The sequence below is a fragment of the Pogona vitticeps genome, chromosome 6, assembly GCF_051106095.1.
Source record: "Pogona vitticeps strain Pit_001003342236 chromosome 6, PviZW2.1, whole genome shotgun sequence".
Taxonomy (NCBI): Eukaryota; Metazoa; Chordata; class Lepidosauria; order Squamata; family Agamidae; genus Pogona; species Pogona vitticeps.
The window spans coordinates 102983672-102997669 of NC_135788.1; the positions used below are offsets into that span (position 1 = coordinate 102983672).

General features: G+C 40.7%; 1 pseudogene across 1 annotated transcript; it reads right to left on the reverse strand.

Annotated features, from left to right (window-relative positions):
* Positions 1 to 1631: 1631 nt before the first annotated feature.
* On the reverse strand, positions 1632 to 13789 carry LOC140708234 (speckle-type POZ protein-like; annotated as a pseudogene). Its single transcript, XR_013537608.1, has 6 exons — positions 10342 to 13789; positions 8996 to 9148; positions 8736 to 8860; positions 6601 to 6779; positions 5683 to 5738; positions 1632 to 4813 (listed from the first exon to the last, which is right to left on the reverse strand). The product of XR_013537608.1 is annotated as a speckle-type POZ protein-like (transcript).
* Between the last annotated feature and the right edge of the window lie 209 nt (positions 13790 to 13998).

Genomic DNA, 13998 nt, shown 5'->3' on the forward strand with positions numbered 1-13998 from the left:
CATATATGATTTCTCTCTCTCTCTCTGTCTCTGTGTGTGCGTGTTTTACTACTTCTGAAACAATATGAAAGAAGACAATGAGACCTCTTGGCCTGAGGAATTCATCTTAACAGGAATTACAGACCACACAGTTTTAAAGCTAATACTTTTTGTTATGTTTCTCTTTATATATTTGGCAGCTGTGTTTGGCAACATGCTTATTTTTGCTCTCGTCAAAATGGATCCTTGCCTTCACACACCTATGTATTTCTTCCTCTCCAACTTGTCCATCTTGGAGGTTTGTTATGCTTCAACTGTGGTGCCCCAGATGCTATCTCACCTCCTGTCAGAAAAAAGGGCCATGCCTCAAATTTGTTGTGCCCTGCAGCTCTTCTTCTTCCTCTTGTTTGCGATTGCTGAGATTTTTCTTCTCACTGTGATGTCCTATGATCGTTATGTTGCCATTTGCTTTCCACTGCATTACAGCCAGCAGGTAACCAAACAGATGTGCATTTTAATGGCTGCTGCTTGTTGGATGGGAAGTCTCTTTTTTTCTGTGATCAACACTGCCTTCACTTTGAAATTATTCTTTGGTGGCCACAACAAGATAGACCATTTTCTCTGTGAAGTACCAGCTATGGTGAGAAGTGCTTATGGAGGAACACACCACATTAAGATGTCTATGTTTATATCCTGTGCCTTTACCTTGATCTTACCTCTTTTGTTGATACTTATATCTTATGCTCGTATTCTTTACACTGTCCTGGGTAACCACTGTAGCATCAGCAAACGAAAAGCCATCTCCACTTGCTCTTCCCACTTGACTGTTGTTACACTCTTCTTTGGATCGGGCATTTCAGTCTACCTGGGACCACATTCCAGCAATTCAAAGGACAATCTCAAAATGGTGTCTGTGTTTTATACAGTTATCACTCCTGCACTCAACCCAATTATATATAGCCTACGAAATAAGGAAGTGATGCGGGCTTTCAAGAAGGTGAGGAATAAAGCCAGAGAAATTAATTAATCTGTCAATATGTGGGGGTTCTCATTCATTGATATGAAGTGTACAATATCAAGGAAATCTCATACTCAGTGAGTATGTTTGTGTCTTTGAGCATCTGTTTACCTCAGGATTGATAGTGAGCAAGAGAGAGAATGAGAGAGAGAAGCCATATTAATCTGGAGTTTTAACTAAGAACATGTATAAATATCACCCTATTTCATCTGTGATTTCACAATATGTAGAACTGAATGGAAGTGACTTTGGCCGAGTCATTACCTATGAACCTGACCAGCATAATAGGGCTGTTATTGTGTGTATATTTGAGCAGTATATAAGAGCAATATATGCTTCCTTGAGTTGAAAGGATGGAAAGATGGAGGATGTTAACAGTTAACACCTGTTCCAATTTGTGCAATAATACATGTCATTCTTTCTAGCGATGTGCATTTGGAAATACTGCTAGAAAGAAAAGAGACAGGGTTTTAATTTATAGATACTTATGTAGCTTTCTGACTGACAGCCTCTAAAACCTGATGATTTTTGGCTCCCTTAAATAGAGGGTCCCCCCCCCCAACATCAGGTTTTTATCACGTTTTCTGTATATGGTTAAATCTGTTTCATACGTATGTAAAATCTTTCTCACCTCTCTCTCTCTCTCTCTCTCTCTCTCTCTCTCTCTCTCACACACACACACACACACACACACACACACACACACACACACACACACACACACACACACACACACACACACACACACACACACACACACACACACACACACACGGAAAGTCAAATTTGATACAATCCTGCACAGAAACCCAAAAATGCACTGGCCAAAATTTTTAGCACCCTTAACTTAATATTTGGTAGCATCCACTTTGGAAAAAAATAACTGAAATCAATTGTTTCCTGTATTCATGAATGAGTTTCTTACACCTCTATATTAGAATTTTGGACCACTCTTCTTTTGCAAACTGCTCCAGGGCCTTCAGATTTGAAGGATGCCTTCTCCCAACTGCAGTTTTAAGATCTCTCCACAGGTGTTCTATGGGATTCAGATCTGGACTCATTGCTGGCCATTTCAGAACTCTCCAGTGTTTTATTTGTAACCATTTCTGAGAGCTTTTTGAAGTGTGTTTCAGGTCATCGTCCTGCTGGAAGACCCATGACCTTTGGTGGAGATGCAGCTTTCTGACACTTGCAACTACGTTGCGCCCCAAAATTCTTTGGTAATCATCAGATTTCATGATACTGTTCACACAAAGCATCCAGTGCCAAAAGCAGCAAAGCAACCCCAAAACATGTTTGAACCTCACCATGTTTAACTGTAGGGACTGTTTTTTTCTTTAAATGCCTCATTTCTTTTTCTGTAAACAGTGCCATGATGTCCTTGACCAAAAAGCTCTACTTTTGTCTCATCTATCCACAGTACATCCTCCCAGAAGGATTGTGGTGTTGTCACATATGTTTTGGCATACTCCAGTCTTGCTTTTTTATGCCTTTGTGTCAGCAGTGGGGTCCTCCTGGGCCTCCTACCATAACACCCCTTTTCATTCAAATAGCAACGGATAGTGCGAGCTGACACTCTTGTACCCTGTGTCTGCAGATGAGCCTGAATTTGTTTGGAGGTTAATCTGGGTTCTGAATCCACCATTTGAACAACCCTTCGTTATAATTTTTCCAGTAATTTGGCTCTTCCGTCCACATCCAGGAAGGTTAGCTACAGTGCCATGGGCGGTAAATCTCTTGATGATATTGCGCACAGTGGACACAGGAACATTAAGATCTCTGGAGATGGATTTGTAGCCTTGAGATTGTCGATGTTTTTCCAGTTTGTTTTCTCAAATCCACAGACAACTCTTTACACTTCATTCTTTTCTCCATGCTCAGTGTTACACACAACACAAAGGATGAATCACCTTTTCTCCATCTTAACTGGTTGCAAGTGTGATTACTTTATTGTCCACCCCTCTTACTTGCGACAGGTGTGTCTAAATACAAATTAAAGGAGCATCACATGCTTGAAAAGCAATTATTTTTTACAAGTTAGATAGGGTGCCAATAATTTTACCCAGTATATTTTTGGATTTCTGTGTGGGATTATATCTGATTTACCTTTTCCTCTCTGTTTTGTGTGTGTGTGTGTTGTTCCAATGCAAACCGAAGAAATGAACATGTGAGTACCAAAACATTTGCAACTGCAACAATTTTCTGTGAGAAAGGTTGCATTTTCTGACAGAATTGCAAGCTGGCAATATTTTTGGCCATGCCTGTACATACACTAACTTGCCCTTAACAATATACTGTAAGGCAGGAACAATCAATGACTGGTTGAAGGATCACAACCAGTTCATGTAATCTCAGTCTACATAGCCTCTCTTCAGTCAAGCTTTTTCTCAGTAACTGGCTACCTAAGATGAGGGTCTTAAAAAGGCTACTTTTAATGGGTTTTTAGAACATTTTAAAACTGTTTCACCCACTTGTTTTTAATGTGATATCTATTTAATTCTTGTTAAAACATTGCTATAAATTTATCCTTTTTAGTTTTCGATACCGTTTGTTTTTATACTGTAAGCCGCCCAGGTCTGGTTGAAGGTGGGTTATAAATGTTTTAAATATGTACATACATACATACACACACACAAAATGAGAAGTGTGAGGGGTAATCCTGCTTTTTAGATGCAGCCATTCACTCATTTTTGCCTTCTGGTGGACAAGGTAGCTGTCAAATAAGAAATGGCACTGTGCCTCACAATCCAATGTAGGCTGAGGGCAGCAGAAGCTGTAAGAGTTGGCACAGCTTCCTGAAATTGCAGGCAACTCTCTCTTCATGGAGTGAAAGATCAATTCAAAAGCCTTTGCAGTGAGTTGGGAATCTCTCATTTCACAGAAAAAACAGGGCACCACATCACTTCTAAGCAAATCCCTATTGTTGGAGACTTGCTTAGAAGCAGTAAGCAAGGAAGGCACATCTGCTTTCAGCACAACAGGCATCCCACCCCATCTATGAAAAAAAAGTGTATCCTTGGAAGTCTTTGCCTCATGTACTCTACGCAAAGGGTGTTCATCATTTTTTGCCCTGCTTCCCATATTATAAATAAATTTCCTGTGTTAAGCAGCTGGGAGAAGGGGGAAAAGATGGTGGCAAACGTACAGCCGATTCATTCCTTCGTCCAACATCATGGCACATGAAATTTGGTTTTCTTCTAGCCCAAGGAGGTGTATGCCTCTGCCTTACGAAGAGAGTTAAAATGGCCAAAATAATCAATCAACATGCTACTAAAGATCAAGGAATTGATATCAAAGTCATTGCATATATTTTGAGCAGCAAGAAATTATCCTCAATCAAAAGCACATATATCCAAAAATATAAATTAGCTGCAACATAAAAGCCTTAGTTCAACTCTTTCTCATCTGGGGACTTCCAAATTTTTATTTATTTATTGAGCTTATATGCCGCCCATTTAGACATAGTCTACTCTGGGCGGCTCACAAACACGTAATAAAAACAATTAATATAAAGTAACGGTTTCTTACATAAACACAAAACAGAATAGATAAAGAAAGGAAGAGAATTATGTAGAGTCTGGAGGGAAGGCCTGTCTATATAACCAGGTCTTGAGTTGGTTTTTAAAAATGCCCAGCGAGGGGGCCAGACGAATCTCGGGGGGGGGGGGAGCGCGTCCACCTCCCATTGGATACATTATCAGCAACTGCCAGCAAATCATCAGCCATTTTGTCAAGGTTGGGTGCCTTCCCTGTATAGATGAAGCACATCATTTCCTCAAAAACTTCAGGTTCCACGTCATTGATTTCAACTCGATTCTACATGGGAAGGAATATGGAAATTATTTTTATGTCCCTCAGGCAACAGATCTAGAGATACCTTTCCTTCTTGAATCCTTCTTATAAGATAAAGGTTGCAAAGAAAACATGCATTTAGGAGAGATAAGTACAGCACACAGAAAGTGTTCATTCTTGCGTGCTTCTCTATAGCTACAGAAAGCAACTTATTGCAATTCTCCATTTTCATCCTCTTTTTGCTATCTCTCAAGCAGAAGATACTGACACTTATGTTACTTAATCTTAAATATCATAACACTGCTTCTGGATTCATCCAGCTTTACTAATATGCACAATGTTGCCTATCAGCCACTTTACAAGTGTTTAATTAGATTTCTCTCCTGACCAACACATAAAACTCAGAGCAGGTTACAACATGCCTGTCTTTCAATCTTATTTTCCCCACAAACCTAGAAAGTAAGAAAATAATAAAAAAAACTCTTTCACTTGTAGCAAAGTATGCTTCACAGATGAACAGGGATTTGAACTGCAGGTCTGCACCCACTGCTTTAGGTCTGGTTCCTTCAAGCAAACAAAAAACAAAAGAAAATCTAAATGTAAACTTCTGAATGACAGTGATTTTTTTCCCATGGGCAGCGCTTCAGTCAAGACCCAGGTTCCAAGATGCAGTTCATGGAGTCCCAGACCAAAATGCCTTGTTCACCTGGAGACTTTGACACTGATTTGTTTTATTTCTGCTCTGAGCAAGACCTTGGCTTCTGCAACACATTTAAGCTTTCTCCTTAGTTGACCAGGATTGTTTTTTTGTAACCTCCTCAATCTCTCTTCTTCTGTAAACCAGTAAAGAGTTCTTCATCATGACCTGAAAACTGCCTTTTCCATTAACTTACCTTTTTACTCTCCCCCATTTCATGTTCGAACATGGCACTGAAAGCCGGAGAACGGGCTGTGGCCATAAATGAGATGGGGAGGGGAGAGGAAAAAAGCAAACAAACATAATTTTAAAGATTGTAAGAGATAAACCTTCCTTTCCAGACAAGTACAATCAGTACCTGTAAATACAAGCACCAATATAAAACAGTCAGGTATAAAATAAATAGAACTTTCATGAGTGCAATGTATCAAATTTCTTCCTAAGGGCAATACTTACTCTAGAAAAAGGTGAAGAAATTTAAAATGTGTTTTATCCCATCTCACATACCATCCTTCGACTGTCCCAACCAAGGAAGATGCCATTCACTTGATATTCTCAATTCATCTCACTATAATCAGGGGATGAGTGGGGATAGTCCCTTCCCATATATATTACATCATTCTGTGTAGATAATTAATCTTGAGAAATCAAAGGAGCTGGCAATGTATTTAAACCAACCAACCAACCAACTTGAGACTTAAATGCTGTCCAACACACCCTGGACCGACAGATCATAGCATTACTATACATCTTCTAAAATAACAATTTCCAGACCTGGGTCACCAGAAGTGCTCAGATGATCATTTTCATCATCCCCTGCCAGCTTGGACAATGGTAAGGGATTCTAGCAGCAGGAATTTGAATCCCAAACTGGAAACTATTAGTTTGAAATAGCTTTGAGAAGGCTAATGTTACATTTCCCAACCATGTCACTGAATTCTTTCTCTCATTTCCCAAGATGCAATCCCACTGCCTCTCATCCTTCTCCTGAAGCCAGTTGTTCCCATTCTTTAAAAGTAGTAATTCTTAAGAAGCAGCCCACAGGAGACTCATCAATGCCACAGACCACTCCACCTGTCATCCTGCTAAGTTTCAGGCCTGTGTCAATACCGACCTGCTAATATGGCTTCGTGAGCCTGGAACTCCTTGGCCTGCCATGCACAAGCAGCAGTCTGTGAAGCGAGAGTTTTTCCAGAGACCCCCCAACTGATCAGCCAAGCCACATTCTGGTAGCTTCATCTTGATCTTTGAGTTTTGACCAGAAGTAGTGACAGGGTCCTCCAGTACATTCACCTGCAAGGAAGCACAGGGGGTCAACATGTCCACAAAGGTAAGACTAGCAGTGAACCTTAAAAGCATAAAAAGAAGAAAGATCCAGCAGCAAATCTGAATGAAACTTATGCCACGACGCAGACCTTTTTATGAGACAAACAGAGCACTGCAACAGGAAAGAGAATTGTCCTCCCACCCCTCAGCATGGCTGGCTGTGGCAGAATTAGGAGTTTGCTTATATTCACCCCTTCTGGGTTTAAAGACAGGACCATTAACCTCTATACAAAGTGGTCTGTGGAATCTTAGCCACTGTGGGCCACAGGCAAAGCAAAGGGGTGGAACAGAGAGCCAAGCCCTGGATGAGAAGCGCTTCAAATGAGAAGAGATAAACAACTGAGATACACACTACAAGAACTTCTCAGGATGGTGAGCACCAACTGCCTTTTTTCCTGTGGTAACTATCACGCAGGCTTTAGGTCCAATACAGAAGAAATCTGCTCCCTTGAAGTCTGCTACAGGCGTGATCATCCAGGACTGAGCACAGCAGATGGAACGCTGGGTGCAGCACTACTCTGAACTATATTCCAGAGAGAATGTTGTAACGAAAGAGGCATTAAATAACATTGAGTGCCTGCCTGTCTTGGAAGAGTTGGACAGCAAACCAACTTTAGCAGAAATAAAAGTGGCCTTGGATTCCCTCGCCTCCGGTAAGGCACCTGGGAATGATAACATCCTTGTTGAAGTGCTGAAGTGCTGTAAAGGGATCATCACTACTGAGCTGAATGAAGTCTTTCATCTTTGCTGGAGGGAAAGTGGAGTACCACATGACATGAAGGATGCAAACATTGTCACATTGTATAAGAACAAAGGAGACAGGGGTGACTGCAATAACTACCGTGGCATCTCAGCATTGTATAGAAGCTGCTTGCCCATGTTGAAGTAGCTCCAGGTGCTTGCAGACAGAGTCTATCAAGAATCACAGTGTGAATTTCGAGCTAATAGATCCACCACTGACATGGTATTCTCCCTCAGACAGTTGCAGGAGAAATGTGGGGAACAAAGACAGCCACTCTTTGTGGCCTGCATAGATCTCACAAAGAGCTTTCATTTGATTAGTAGGGACGGCCCTTTTAAAATACTTCCCAAGATTGGATGTCCACCTCGACTCCTTAACATTATCAAGTCCTTTCATGAGGAAATGAAGGGCACTGTAGTTTGTGATGGTTCAATATCAGATCCCTTTGACATCCGAAACAGAGTGAAACAGGGCTGTGTCCTCGCGCCTGTTTGGGAAATTTTTTGGTGTCATGCTGAAGCACGCCCTTGGAACTCCAACAGAAGGTGTCTGTCTCTGGACTAGATCAGATGGAAAGCTCTTTAATCTCTCTAGATTGGGAGTGTGATGGACAGGTCAGTAACCACTCCTGTCTATCACAATGGAACCCTGATTCAGGAGCCAATGGTTGCACAGGAGGGCAGAACTAAGGAAATATAAGAAGAATGGAAGACAGTTAAAGATCAGTTAGAAGTTACAGTTAGGGACTTCAGTTAGGGACTTCAGTGAGGGATATCAGTTGGATAGAAGCAGTTTAGGTAGTTAGGACCAGAAATGTGTTAGAGAAGAGTAATAGAAAGATAGAAAATAAGATAAGAAATGAATAAATAACTTGATTAAAATGATTCTTCATAAGCAAATATAAATATTATCAAATCAAGATGGCAGAGATGGGAGAAGCAGCTCCCAAAAGTAAGCACAACAGAACAGCCGCACAACAGCTCCCAACCACTCAAGCAAAGTGCACCACACCCTACAGAAGGGAGACAGAGAATCTGCTCTCCAAAGAAAAGCAGAGCAAAATCCCTCAGGGTGAACAAAGACCTGACCCTACAAAAGGAACCGAGATGGCAGAGATGGGAGAAGCAGCTTCGGTGTATCCCTGCACGAGCAGCAAGCTTTTGCACCTCTCCCCTCCTTACCTCACACAAGAGAGTCAGCTCGTCATTTTGAAGAAGTCCATTGTTTTCCTCAAAAAGGACTTCTTTCTTTATAAATTCCTCAACTCCCCCAATACTGCCTGGAACAAAGTGATGGATTGGACTCTCTGCAAACATATGAAAGGTAGGAGTCTTTTAAAGCAGGAAAGGAAAGCCGAAAGCAAACACAACAGACGCTCTTATTTCTCTTCTGCTCATGAGCAGTGAGAAAACAAATGGACCCAGCCCTCCACCAGGCATACCCATTGTATTTGTTTCTTCTCCTTTGGAGTTAATGATGCCGATCTTAAACTTTGCTCGCACTCCTATTTCCTCTGGAGAGCTCTTCAGTAAGAGAAAAACTCCAAGACTCTTTCCTCTGCTCACTTAAACCATTTGGAAAGACATGCAAACACCTGCAGAGGCAGAAAACCCTCTTCAGCTTCTTTATACAAACATTCCCTCGAAACCAGTTCCTACATCCAATCCTGTTGCCCTAGACATACAGGAAACCCCCACAGTTATGCATGAAACAGGGAAAGGCTACTTCAGAGAGGTCCCAAACAGAAACATTTAGCTGGGTTTGAATATTTTTCTACCTGCTACAAGATCTACGTTTCCTACATCCCTACTCCTCCGCCTTCAAGGGTATTGAAAATAGTTGCAACTTGGAGCAGAGCAGTGTGTGAGATAGACTTTTATGTAATTTCTCTTCCATGGAATTTCTTACTGAATGGGTTTTACTCACACCTGATCTACAGATACCGCTTAGCCAGTGGTCAGGAAACAGCTGTTTCATAGTTCAGTTTAACCAGTGCTTGCATATTTATTTCCTTTGAAGATGTGACTTGGCTCACTTATTTGAGCCTTCTGAATTACTGTTCCTGTGTTTTGTTTTTTTCTGTTACAAAGGTTGTGGCTTGTACTTAATAGCTGGTGTTTCTTGCCTCTTTCCAAACCATTAGAGAAAATTATACTAGGCTGTGAAATCAATGAAAGTGGAACTGATTCTATAAAATCTATGTTTTGGATATAGATACATATTGAAAGATATGAATTATCACTGGGATGCTGATATAACACATGTTCACGTGGTTATATTCCAACACACGAATCATTAAATTTTGGAAATTAAGATGATATAAATTAAGAGGAAATGCATTGATGAGAATATAAATCTATAAATTTATATTCCCAAATGTGGTGAGTTACACTGTATATTTGAGTTATGATTCTATTTGTCATTTATGGTTTTACTAAATTTTGTTACATTAATTAAAAAATATTAAAAAATAATTAAAGTATGTCAGCATATCAGTTCTACAGCCCCTTTACCTTCTACTTAAGCACAAATTGCATGCCAAGTATTCGTTGTTGTTGTTTTTGTTGTTCTTTCTTCGGCCAGTCTGAAAACAATTCTTATCAGTCAAGTCACTACTGTAACACTTGGCAGGAGGCAATACTAAGGGTGAGCAGAGCAACCTGCCCAAGGTTTCACAGTGAATATGTGGCTGAGCAAGGATTTTGAACTCGGCTTCAGGCTACCAATTAACAACCCTCTTGCTCTTTTCCACTACATGCCATGTATTTCTTGTTCAATGGTCCTTACCATTTCAATTCATTATTTCCTCCTGAGGAAAATGTTGTACTTTGCATCATATGGCCTGTTTCCTCCGGGCAAAAGCTGAAGTTAATTATCTTCCAGGTGTAAGAAAATTTCACTATATTGATCTTACCAAAACAAAAGAAAAGAAAAGAAAAAGGAAAGCAATCCATATACACTGTGGTGAATAATAAGGCAGAATAAAACTGAAAGGCAAAAACCTCATGGCCCCTTAATTCTGCTAAACAAAGAAATGTGGTTGAGGGGGAAATCGTTCCATTACCTATATTAAGGAATGATTATGAGTTATATTTTCTTGAAAACTCAATTTCTATTGAAAAACAACTTACCTAATACTACAAGATTTGACCTCTGCCAACCACTGCCTTTCCGCAGCACTTCCATGCTTGTCCCTCTGCCAGAGAAGGTGGGAGGGTGGGTGAGAACATTGCCTTGTGGTTCATACAGTATTCACCAAATCAAGGCAGAGATTGTTCTGGACATGTAGCTTGCACTGATTCATCCCAGAGTAGACTTCGGACTAGATGGGTGGGGTATAAATTTAATAAATAAATGAGTAAAATAAATCCCGGCAGAGACTTGGGAACCAATTGTTATGGTTATGTCAAAAAAAAGTGTGCTGCCAATTTGTTTTCCAGTTTCCATCCACAGAGATTAGAAGATTGTAGGTGTGTATTTTTTTAATTAAAATGGACGTTTAAATGCTTCATATGCTGATTTCTGAAAGATGGCCTACTCTGCCAAAGGAAAGTGACTATTTTTTGTGACTCCATCAGAGTCCTCTTCTTGTGACTCTGGTGCTCAAAATCTACTAAACCACAGGCTGCCAATTAGTTTCTGGGCACAATTTAAAGTGCTGGCTTTTTCCTCTGTCTCATCACTTTCACGGGTGCGGACATAGGAGATAAGCCTTCTCTGTTGCTGCACCCAGCCTTTGGAACTCCCTCCCACAGGAGGCCAACCTGGCCCAATCTGTGCTGTCTTTCCTCAAGCAGGCAAAGACCGTTCTCTTCTGGCAAACCTTCCCTCAGTAACTAGCTACCTGTGTGTGATTTTTAGACTGATTGTTATACATTACTGCTTTGACTGGATTTTTTTAGTACTACTTGTGTTTTCCACTTTGGGGTTTTCCATTTCTCAGAGTGACATTTTCTTTTCTTTTTAATATTTGTATACTAATTTTAAACTGTAAGATGTCTCTTTATACTAATTGTTCATAGCTTAAAATATTGTCTTTTAATTAGGTTAGCCATCATTGTATACTCATTGTTTTCAACTTTAAATATTGTCTTTCAATGTTGTAAGCTGCCTTTCTCTTTGGAGAAAAATGGGGTAAAATATTTTAAATAAATAATAAATATATTATGTCTCTAATCCTCAAAATCCTCCAGTGTTTGTTTCACCAAATCACATAGTTTCTCCAAAGTCAGTATTCTTTCCAAAGCACACAAACAATTTTAATAAGAAAACTCCCTGACTTAATGCACAGAGTTTGCATTCTGGAACATGTTTTGTTCTGCAGCAGATCCATTACAGAAGTTCTGCAGAAGCCCAAGATGGGCAGTAAGCTAAGCAAATTGAAAACACATTCTTCTTCCATGGGCACAGCAAGAAACATACTTTTTGGCATACTGTTCTCTTAATATGGGTCAAGATATCAGCAATACAGAAAATGCAATATACAGAGCTATGCAATTCTAGGTCTCACTTCATCTGAGAAGACAATTGTGGTGTCAAAGCAGTGGAGAAAAGCTATATATTTTGTACCCTTATTGCTCCTTCACAAATTCCATGACTCATGTTTTATACTAAAGACCAATTCCAGGGCTGCACTCTTTGAATAGGTTGCCGTTAGTTTCTTGTTTTTTAAAATAACATATCTCTTCACTTTTGATGACCTTTTAATTTTAAGAGAAACAAGAAAAGCCAGTAGAAAGAGAAGGATGCACCATCCCACAAGACTTAGTGAGCAATTAACAGTGCAATCCTATAAATGTACTGTATACTCAGAAGTAAATGTGGTCTTAATCTCAGACAAAAGAGTATAAGTCTGGAGGCTAATTCTCATTAAACAGGCTTCCTCTGCTTGTTACATACCAAACATAGAGAGAGATTAATGCTATAAAGCAAGGATATCTCAAGCCTCTAAGCATTTTGATTTATTCTTCTTTCTCTGCAACTTCCAAAATGGTAATAGGTCGAAGTGTTGCTTCAGCTACACCGAACAAGATCATGATATAAAGTCACAGTCACAGTCAAGTGTAGGAATCAAGAAATGGTTCCCTTTCTTACAGCCCACTGCAATGTCAAAGTTCAGATGATACTACTGTTCCAACAAGATTAACTACACATCCCATATAACAATAAAAGCATAGAGAGGAGTATCCTTAGTTTACGCTGGATGAATCATTTTTTTCACTACAGAGGTCTGCTAAATTTTAAAGCAAACTATGTTCAACTTGAGCCTGACATTCATTTCATCTAATTGCTCAGTATTTATCATGGTGTAGGTAGGGCAAAGGGTAAAATATTCTAGCATTCAGATATTAGTTGTAATTGGCTACAGTTCCCATTCAGATGCTTACGAACTGGAACAGAATCAAACAGGCAAGGCTTGATTTCAAGTGAACACAAATGGTTGGATCCATAAAACACTACCAGAGAAAAACTGATCAGAGATCCATCCCCGTCAATGATAGAAATCTGCAATAATGTAAAAAATCTTTAATCAGAAAGGGTGCGTGTGTTTTAGAGCCTTGAAAAAAAGCACACAAAAACATTTCATGCACATCAAAAGGTGTGAAGAAATTAATATGAGACAATAGAACCTGTAAGGCAAAAGCAAGAGATGAGACATATAATTCAGAAAAAGAGGCATGCAGGTAAAATACAATGAAATGAGATTGACTACAGTGGACCCTCGACTTACGGAATTAATCTGTATTGAAACGGTGGCCACAGGTCGAAAAGTCCGTAGGTCGAGGGTCCATTTCCCATGGGAATGCACTGAAAACCCATTAATCTGTAACCGGCCTAAGTAAAAATACCCCCCCACATATTTTAAAAAAAATGAAAATAAATACACCTTAATCCGAAGCCTTCTAGGGGTCCCCCACCGCCACTACTGCCGCTGCCCGAGGCCTCTGAGGGCTCCTCCGCCGCTACCGTAGGCCTCATGGGGGTCCCTCGCTGCCGCCATTGTCGTTGCCTGAGGACTCTGAGGGCTTCCCTGTGGCTACCGTAGGCCTCACGGGGGTCCCTCACTGACCCCATCGCCGCTGCCTGAGGCCTCCTCTGCCACTACCGTAGGCCTCACGGGGGTCCCTTGCTGCCGCCATCGCCGCTGCCTGAGGACTCTGAGGGCTACCCTCTTGGAGGTCCCCTGCCCCCGCCGACGCAGGCTTTCCCAGGGTGGACCGGGCCTACCAGGGGAGGGTTTCCCCTGGTAGGTCCGGTCTACCACCCGGGAAAGCCTGGTAGACCGTTCAGAACACCAAAGCCACAACTCACTCTGAGGAAGAATGTTTTCTCTCATGCAGTGGAGGGGCTAGGATAAGCTCCGTTATGAAGCACATCAAAGCCCAGACCAGCTCCAGAAATTAGAACTATGGGCAAAATTCTAACCCCAGATTTCCACCTTAT